This window comes from Melitaea cinxia, chromosome 20 (assembly GCF_905220565.1).
Source record: "Melitaea cinxia chromosome 20, ilMelCinx1.1, whole genome shotgun sequence".
In the NCBI taxonomy this organism is placed as follows: Eukaryota; Metazoa; Arthropoda; class Insecta; order Lepidoptera; family Nymphalidae; genus Melitaea; species Melitaea cinxia.
In genome coordinates, this window is record NC_059413.1 from 2684270 (window position 1) to 2694048 (window position 9779).

The window sequence follows — 9779 nt, forward strand, 5'->3', positions numbered from 1 at the left end:
ATTCGATATATCTTCGTATAGCTTAGACGTAGAAGCTTCGTATAGTTTAACACAGTTCCACTATCACCTTGGAACTTAAAAAGCCGACCGATGGCGGATAACCATCCAACTTTTGGCTTTGAAATACACAGGCCGAAGACGGGCAGCAGCGTTGTTGGTGCGACAAAGCCAGCCCTGCGGTCACCAACCCGCCTGCCCAGCGTGGTGACTATGAGCAAAACACGTGGAGGCCTATGTTCAGCATTGGACTGTGATAGGCTGAAATGATGATAATGATGATGATGATGATAGCTGAGAACTTTATACGAAACTTTTTTATACTATTTAGTTAGAAAATAAGCGTACGGTCAGCCTGAGGTTGGCGAATACCGTAGCCTATGGACATCTGCAACACCAAGAGCATCGCAAGCGATTTGATTACCTTACCGCCAAATTTCCCCGGGAGCTCTGGCTATACTTTACACGCCTCAGGAACATGACTGCTTAAGAGCAGCTGCGATCTTATGTAATAAGGTTCATGTAATTTTCTAGCTGCTCCAGACTTTGAGTAAGAAAGTACCTCCTATATATAACAAGATATTGCGCGCTTATATCTGTACATAAGTGATATTTGAAAAAACGAAGGTCGACGGCACGAAGGGTCTTTATATGGCCACTAGAAACGATTAATATTGTTCTTAGAATTTGTGTCTGTGTGTCTGTGTTTGTCCAAGCGTCAGGGAAAACTGCTGAATGAAATTTTGATGTGGTTTTCGCAGTTGTATTGCTGGAAGTGAAACTTAAAAACTGGTGCACGTTTCATCTAATACACCGCTTAGGACCTGAGATATTTACGCGCGAACGAAGTCGCGGGCACCGCTAGTAAGTAAATGTAAGCTATGGTTTTAAGTATTTTTATGTATAATTTTTGTCTAGTACAAGGCACAGTCGTTTAAGTTTAAATCGCAATTGTTTCTACGTGCAGTATTGATAGATTTATCGAGAACATAAAAGACATCTTCATCATCATCATCATTACAGCCTATACAGTCCACTGCTGGACATAGGCCTCCACAAGTTTACGTCAAAAATAACGTGAACTCATGTGTTTTGCCCATAGTCACCACGCTGGGCAGGCGGGTTGGTGACCGCAGTACTGGGTTTGTCGCACCAAAGACGCTGCTGCCCGTCTTCGGCCTGTGTATTTCAAAGCCAGCAGTTGGATGGTTATCCCGCCATCGGTCGGCTTCTTAAGTTCCAAGATGGTTGTGGAACCTTGTTATCCCTTAGTCGCCTCTTACGACACTCACGGGAAGAGAGGGGGTGGCTAAATTCTTTAGCGCCGTAGCCACACAGCACAAATTACGTCTTAAAATAGAATAATTGTGTTTGCAGGCAAATGAAGAAAAACCGACGTCAATTATATCGACAAGTAATACAACGTAGGTAGACGAAAATATAGTCAAGTAAATACGCATTATCAAAGATTACTCCAAAGTTGTAATCAGATCTCGATGAAATTTAAATGTGGACACATAATAAACATCGGCTTTTGATTAAATTAAAAATCATCAAAATCGGTACACACAGTAAAAAGTTTATTTTCGAGAGTTTCTCTCGATTTCTCTGGGATCCCATCATCAGATCCTGGTTTCCTTATAATGGTACGAAACTAGGGATATCTCCTTTCTAACAAAAAAAGAATTATCAAAATCGGTTCATAAACGACGGAGTTATCCCCGAACATACATAAAAAATAAAAATAAAAATAAAATATATACGGTCGAATTGAGTAACCTCCTCCTTTTTTTGAAGTCGGTTAAAAAGAAACGTTATCGTCGTTATTTTAAGACTTTTTTAAAAACCTTGTTAAGGTATTTCAGGCGTAGTTCTATTGCCAGTGTTATTGTAATTATTATATAATAACTAGCTGTGCCCGCGAATTCGTCCGCGTGGAATTTAACTAAAAATTTATTGTTCAGTTCGCAGAGTAATAAAATAAATAAATTTCTAAAATATAAATAAAAAAATAATAAGAAAAAAGTAGCCTAAGTCACTCCTTACTATCAGCTATCTACCATTGAATGTCCATTTAAAACCAGTCCAGCTGTTTCAGAAATTAGTCGGAATAAACAGACAGACAGACATAAATTGTAAAAAAATGTTACTTTGGTATACGTGCCGTCTTTTTTTTAAATTGGTTACGCTGCATCAGTGCCAAACAAGATATTTTCTAGAAGTTGGTAATTACTTCACAATATCATCATTGAATGAGATAAGGTGTAATAAAAAATTACTATAATTATAAAACACGTAAGATCGTGAATGATATGAGTACTAGTAAAAATTATTATCAATAGCACTACCTATATAAATTGCGATGTATTTTATCGAGGCACGGCAGGATATAACGGACTTCGAGGAAATAATTCAACCTTCCAGAAGATCACAGCCGATAGCAACATCACCTATCGGGTCCAATTGTGATAAAAACTATCTTATCTCCCAAGTTGGACCAAATTACAGATGTTTACAAAATTTGATAAAAATTGGTTCAGTAATACTGCTCATAAGTATCCCGATAGTTTTCAAAAACAGCTACGAGTAAATATACGCGCCAACCTGTAATATCCCACTACTGGGCATAGGCTTCTTTCCCCATGTAGGAGAAGGATCAGAGCTTAATCCACCACGTTACTCCAATGCGGGTTGGCGGATATATTCCCTATTACCAGTAACGATCGCTATCGGGTGTACATGATAACAACCGGGACCGACGGCTTAACGTGCTCTCCGAGGCACGGTGGGGAGACTCACAAGGACTGCACAAACACCCAGACCACGGCAAACACCTGTATGGCCAATACAAATGTTTGTCATGTGCGGGGATCGAACCCATAACCGCCAGCGCAACAGGTACAATCCATGGCTGTAACCGTTGCGCCAACGCGGCGTCTCAATGTCGCAACGAGTAAATATAAGTCAAAAGAAAAATTAAAAGATACATAAAGACTATCAAAATAATTACTTTGCGGAAACGAAGTCGCTAGTCATCTAAGAATAAACGTGTTTTTTACGTTGTAGGCGTCTCTAAAATGTTCTTGTACTTTGACCACGGTTATAAAAATGATATAATTATAAGCTAGTCAATAATATTTACGTTAGATATAAAGATATGAATGGCTTTATTAGCACCTAAAGTTTTTTTTTTGACAAGTTTTTGTCTGATCCGGGGCATTCAGGCTCGATGCCCGCTCCGAATGTGGGTGTACGAGTAAAATATATGCATCTATGCTACAAATAAATAAAATTGGAGTATCTGGTTGTAGTATTAAAATAACCGCTTTTTACTAAACACATATGAATGGACACGGTACGTATACCAAAATAACATTTTTTTATGATTTTTTGTCTGCTGAGCTGATGTAGTAAGGAGGAACTTAGGCTATTTTTTATTTTAGAATTTATTTATTTTATATATCGAACTGAACAATAACTTTTTTGTTAAATTCTACGCGGACGAAGTCGCGGGCACAGCTAGTAAAAAAATATGTAGCTATACCAATTGTTACTTATGGCGCGGTTATTAAGTTGTCAAATTTAGGAAAAGACGACCGTGTATGTGCTGAAGATTATTATTATTATTAAGTATATTATTTTTATGAAAAACGTATTATGTGCGACATGCAAGAACATTTTATTTTATTTTTGTGTGTTGTTTGCGTAATCTTCGTCTCGTTGTTACAAACTTGACCTATTTCGACTTTCGTTTAACTCTGAAACATTCAGGAAATTTTGGAAAACAACTCTGCTCAGCTGAAGGGCTCGTGGCCTAGATACTGTTGCTAAAAGCAATTAATTTTATAAAAAAAAAAAAAAAAAAAACGTAATAATATTAATATTATTTTTGTACGCTGAAGTATAAATAATGTCTTTATTATTACGACCATTTTTGCGAGCAAATCTATAGGTACATCTACACATATACAAATAAAATTGAAATTTCTGTCTATGACTTCAAAATAAGTGTGTTTTTTCAAATGCATATAGTTATTTATACGGTACAAAGAGTTCAAACATACGATTTTCCAAAAGATTTAAATTCTAATTATATATGTTTTTATTTATATAGTATATAATATAAAACAAATAAAATTAAAATACTAAACTTTATTTTTTATTTACATGAAAATTAAAATAAAGATTAAATAATTTGTTTAATGTTTGTCTATACCTATACATCTGTCTATGTAAAGGCTTTTGAGCAAGATAAAGGATAGTCACAAGGTAACCTAATATTCTTTTTATCCCACGTTTCCCACGGGATCAGGATCACGCCGTTAAAAAATAATGAGTATCCAAATAGAATCTCTGTCGTGAACGAAGTCGGGTACAGTAAACATGTCATGGGAGAAACTAAAATTTTGCATGTAGAGTCTCTCACAACCTAAACCCGATAAAAAGGATTTTTGGCTTTTCCACGATTTCCCTAAGAGGAAACCACTGCTAGGAGGAAGATGTGTTACTCTTTATGTAAAATTCTTTTATAACAAATGTAGGTGATGATCTACGCAATAGTAAACAAACACAGCTAAAGGCTACATAATTATATCGAGTACGATTGACATCATTCGTTATAGGAGTTAGTTTAGTTAACACTGAGTTAAAGGTACGGGACGGAGTGAGCTTGGTGCTCTTGAACATGGCGTCTGCAACATTCTCGAAATATCGGAAATTTCCAAAAGAAAATCTTGGTAAATATGTTGATAATGACAAATAAGGCTTATTTAGTTTACTATAAATACTTTTCAAATTAATTATATTTCCATTTTTTACTAGGATATTTTGGTGTTGGTGTAAATATGCGTGAATCATACAAATATTTGCGTTTCGTCCAATTTATTTTCTACAAATACGATTAACGTAATAACCAAAGGTCAGTCCGGAAGTCCTGTTTCATTCGAAATAAGTTATACACATTTTAACTATTTTGCTACTGCCGTAATCGACACTAGTGTCTTATTTTAAACTAGTGACCCGCCCCGGCTTCGCACGGTTGCAAAAACGATCAGTGTTCCTCTATATCCTTACGCATGTATTATACATAGTAGGTACCTGGGTGACCGAGCTTAGCGCGGTAATTTTAGCAAATCGTGTTTTTTGGAAATCATATTTAAATAGGAATTACATCTTATACTATTAAACGAGCAATTCTTGTATATATATATATATATATATATATATATATATATATATATATATATATATATATATATAGAATCTGAATCTCGGAAACGGCTCCAACGATTTTCATAAAATTTAGTATTTAGGGGGTTTCGGGGGAGATAAATCTATCTAGCTAGGATTCATTTTCAGGAAATGTCGTTTTATCCCTGTTTTTAGGAATTGAAAAAAATGTCGTTAGAATACGAAGGTAAATTTCGCATAAGTCAATGCAGTTGAAATAGCTCGGTGGGAAATCGGCCGCTCGGGATCAACCGAGAAGATCATGGTTCAAATCCACATGTCCCTGATCAATTATTTTTTCTTTTTCTTTTTCTAATTGCACTCGCTATTTTTTATTTAAATAGACTGTTCTTATTTTTTTTTATTATGTCGGTAAAATCTAAAAATATTATTCATATTTTATCAATATGTAATTCGTATTTATACTTTATGATTTCCAAAAAACACGATTTACTAAAAATACCGAGCTTAGCTCGGTCAACCGGGTACTATTTATAAAATATGAATAATATTTTTTTTCAAACAATGATAAAAAATATAAAAAATAAAAAAATAATAATAATAAAATAATAATGATAAAATATAAATAATATTTTTCGATTTTACATACATTATTAAATACAAAATAACGAGAGCAATTAGAAAAAAAAAAGAAAAAATAATGATCAATCGAGGATTTGAACCGTGGTCTTTTCGATCGATCGCGACCAGCCGATTTCCCACCTGAGAAATTTACCTTTGTATTCTAACGATATTTTTTCTCTGTCTAAAAACTGGGATAAAACGACACTTTCTAAAAATAAAAGCCTAGCTAGATTTATTTATCTCCCCCGAAATCCCCTGTACACTAAATTTCATGAAAATCCTTGGAGCCGTTTCCGAGATTCAGATTATATATATACAAGAATTGCTCGTTTAATAGTATAAGATAACCCTTCCTCTGGAATCACTTTATTTACTATAGAAAACTGTACCAAAATCCGTTGCGTAGTTTTAAAAATATAAGCATACAGACAACGGAAAGCGACTTTGTTTTATACTATGTAATGAAGTAGAACAAACACACCTAATGTTTGTAAACATATATGTAAATACATAATCTGTAATTCAGAATGTCATTGTTAAAAGTTGTTTTGATTGATTGATTTTGCGTTCAATTTAAACTTCTTGAACAAAATTGACCAGACCTTTTTTAATGAGGATTGGAACCAACAAAACTCCTTTCAAATCAACTATGTGTTGGCGCAGCGGTCACAACACTGACTGTTGTGCAGGCGGTCGCGGGTTCGATCCCCGAACATGACAAACATTTGTATTGGTCATAAAGATTATTGTCATGGTATGGTTGTTTGTGCAGTTCTTTGGGTCACCCCACCGTGCCTCGGAGAGCACGTTAAGCCGTAGTTCCCGGTTATTATCACGTACACACGATAGCAATCGTTACAATCGGCCAACCCACTCACAACCGCCAGCGCAACAACCACAAATCAGTGCTGTGAGCGTTGCGCCATCGCATCGTCGGGTAGGTCAGGTAGTAGGTATATACTCTAATCGTATGTCGTAATTAAAATTTCATCGTTTAAGTTCAAAGTAAAAAATAAAACATTAACTTGATTTATTCTATCGTCATCTCATTATCATCATTAGTAGCATCGTCACAGTTGCAACCGGTTCCTAAATCATATTCTTGATCTCTCCGTGATTTTTTTTTCTAGAAATATCTATACATATAGCGAAACTGAAACCGGGTGATGTCTGTACATTAAACAAGTGACATTTAGATGATACGATTTATGGCAGTAATAGAAACAAAATGATTATTATTTTTTATTTCTTTATTAATTTATTATAACCTTGGTTTCTTTTATTTAGTTCCAAACATATAAATATCCTTCTCAAAATCTGAAGCAGCCTGACTGGGGAAGTTGGTACCTCAACCCTACAGAAGATAACATCGTCACAGCTAAATAATACTGCTTTCAAGCAGTGTTGGGCTCCTGTGGTGAGTAAGGTAACCTGACCTCCCTAAGGGGGGGGGGGTCTAAAGCTACGGTAATCGCTTACCATCAGGTGAGCCGTACGCTTGTTTGCCGACATAATTGCAAAAGAAAGATATTTAGTGCGAACTTACGAAGGGTTAAGTGCTAGGATATCATCATCATCATTTCAGCCTATTGCAGTTCATATTGGACATAGGCCTCCACAAGTTCGCGTTAAAAATGACGTGACTTCATGTGTTGCCCATAGTCACCATGGTTGAGCCTGACCTTTTTTCTAGTCGGGTTATATTTTACATCAGGCTATCCTTGTCTAGATCAGACCTGGTCCTGATAGAGCTTGCAGGATCTGGCATGCCTCATTCTATCTTGATCCGGTCCAGATACATGATCTGGTTAAGCCTGACCTTTTTTCTAGTCGGGACGCTGGGCAGGCGGGTTAGTTTTGTCGCACCGAAGACGTCGTTCCCGTCTTCGGCCTGTGTATTTCAGAGCCAGCAAAAACATAAAACAGACGAACGTGTGTATGTTAAATATATAATGATTTATTTATAATCTCTCTCTAAAAAATTATCTCAAAATGACATCTCTAGTATGGAAAATCACAGAGAGACATTTCATACTCGTAGAAATCGAATGTGTAATGAATCAAAATGAACCGTTCGAATCCGCGACTGTTGTCAGCAACGATTAAATATTTCGATGATGAATATAACCTGTTATTTGTATTATGATATCACGCTGTTGTTATACTGAATTATATACAGCTGTTATGTTAATTAACGTACTGGGGAAATGTCTTTAACAGATGTTGATAAATGTTTAAAAATATATTTTTTATAACACACACATACACGGTCGTCTGTTCCTATGGCAAGCAATTGAATGCTTGTGTGTATAGGTAACAACCGACTGGTATAGATAAATATAATTTTTGATAAATATGTATAGAAATAAGATACATGTAAATATATAAATACAAATATTACACCCAGACAGGCGGGAATCGAACCCGCAACCCGCGGAGCAGATATCAGGGCCACTACAAACTGCGTTAACGCGCTAGTCAGTTTATTATTTTATTTATTTTAATAAGGTAAAATAAAAAAAAGAAAGAAAATAAAATTAAGTAACATGCTATTCATTTAATTAGGGTTACGGAAACTTGTTACGGGTAACTGGAAACTATTTATTTGTAGTAATGTAAGTAATTGTCGGCTTATTTAATTATGTTTTAATGACTTCAAGACATCTTGCAGAGATAAAGATTTACAAACAATTGACAAAAAATATCGCTAAACTGACACGTGTCATGAAGTACGATGCAATTATTTGTCTTATAAGCTTAGTGGTTGTGATAGATTGTTTTATACTAGCTTAAAATACTCTTTGTTAATGGAATAGATGACGAATTAGCATCGTGGTCACATTGTGTCATGATGGGTTGCGAGTGTTTCTGGGATCTTAAAACGGGATGTTCACACTACAGGAGCCCGTTACTTTGTTACAAACAAGCGTACTATATGCCTGGTGGTAGACGGATACCATAGCTAATAGACGCCTGCAACACCGAGGCCCTAAAGCCACCGCATTGCTGAATCTGGCGACCTTACTCACCATGGGATCACATCACTGCTTGAGAGGAGCATTATTTAGCTGTGATCTTCTGTAAAGCTGTGTTTCTTCCCAAACTCAATAAAAGTTTGAAGCATTTGCTTGTAAAAATGTAAGTAACCAATAATACTTGTACCTAGTCATTTAAATTTGGTGACTATCCGTAGTTTTATCGCTTATATAACATCACTCATAAGGCTGTGTATAGATAGTTTAAAATACGATTTTTAAACAAAATAAACGTGTTCATAAAAAAATGTATTAAATAAATTCATAATATTAATATTTATAATTTTATACAATGAAATACAGAACGCACGTAAAACGTGTATTATGGAACGCAGGTTATTAAGATTCAGTAAATTATTAATAAGAATAAATTGCATTTTTTAAATCTTGATCTATTATTATATGTACTGTATAAGGTTTAATAAAACATACAATTACAATTCTCAGAATATACATAATAGGCTTGAATTAAATTTATAATAGTTTGTAAATGAATTCCACTCCGGCCCGTTGGACCGACGATCTACGTAAGATTGCCGGTGTAGGCTGGATGAGGATTGCGGAAGACCTGGATGTCTGGCGCGAACTTGGGGAGGCCTATGTCCAGCAGTGGACTGCGATAGGCTGAAGTGTGTGTGTGTGTATATCATATACACATTAATGTTGGAAAGGAGTCGTAAAAATAATATCATTGTAATTTGTTTCAGCCGGTTTTACCTATAACACAAGCATTAAGTTACTTATCGTAGAAACAGATGACTATTTGTGTATGTTATAAAAAATATATATGTTTTTTTTAAACAGCACTCGTTATGTAAATTCACAGTCATGTGTTGCTAAGGTAACTTAATGCCTGTGTTTTACGTAATAGCCGACTGACACATATAAGAACATAATATTTTTAAATATTTTTTAGTAAGGCAGGGCACAGCA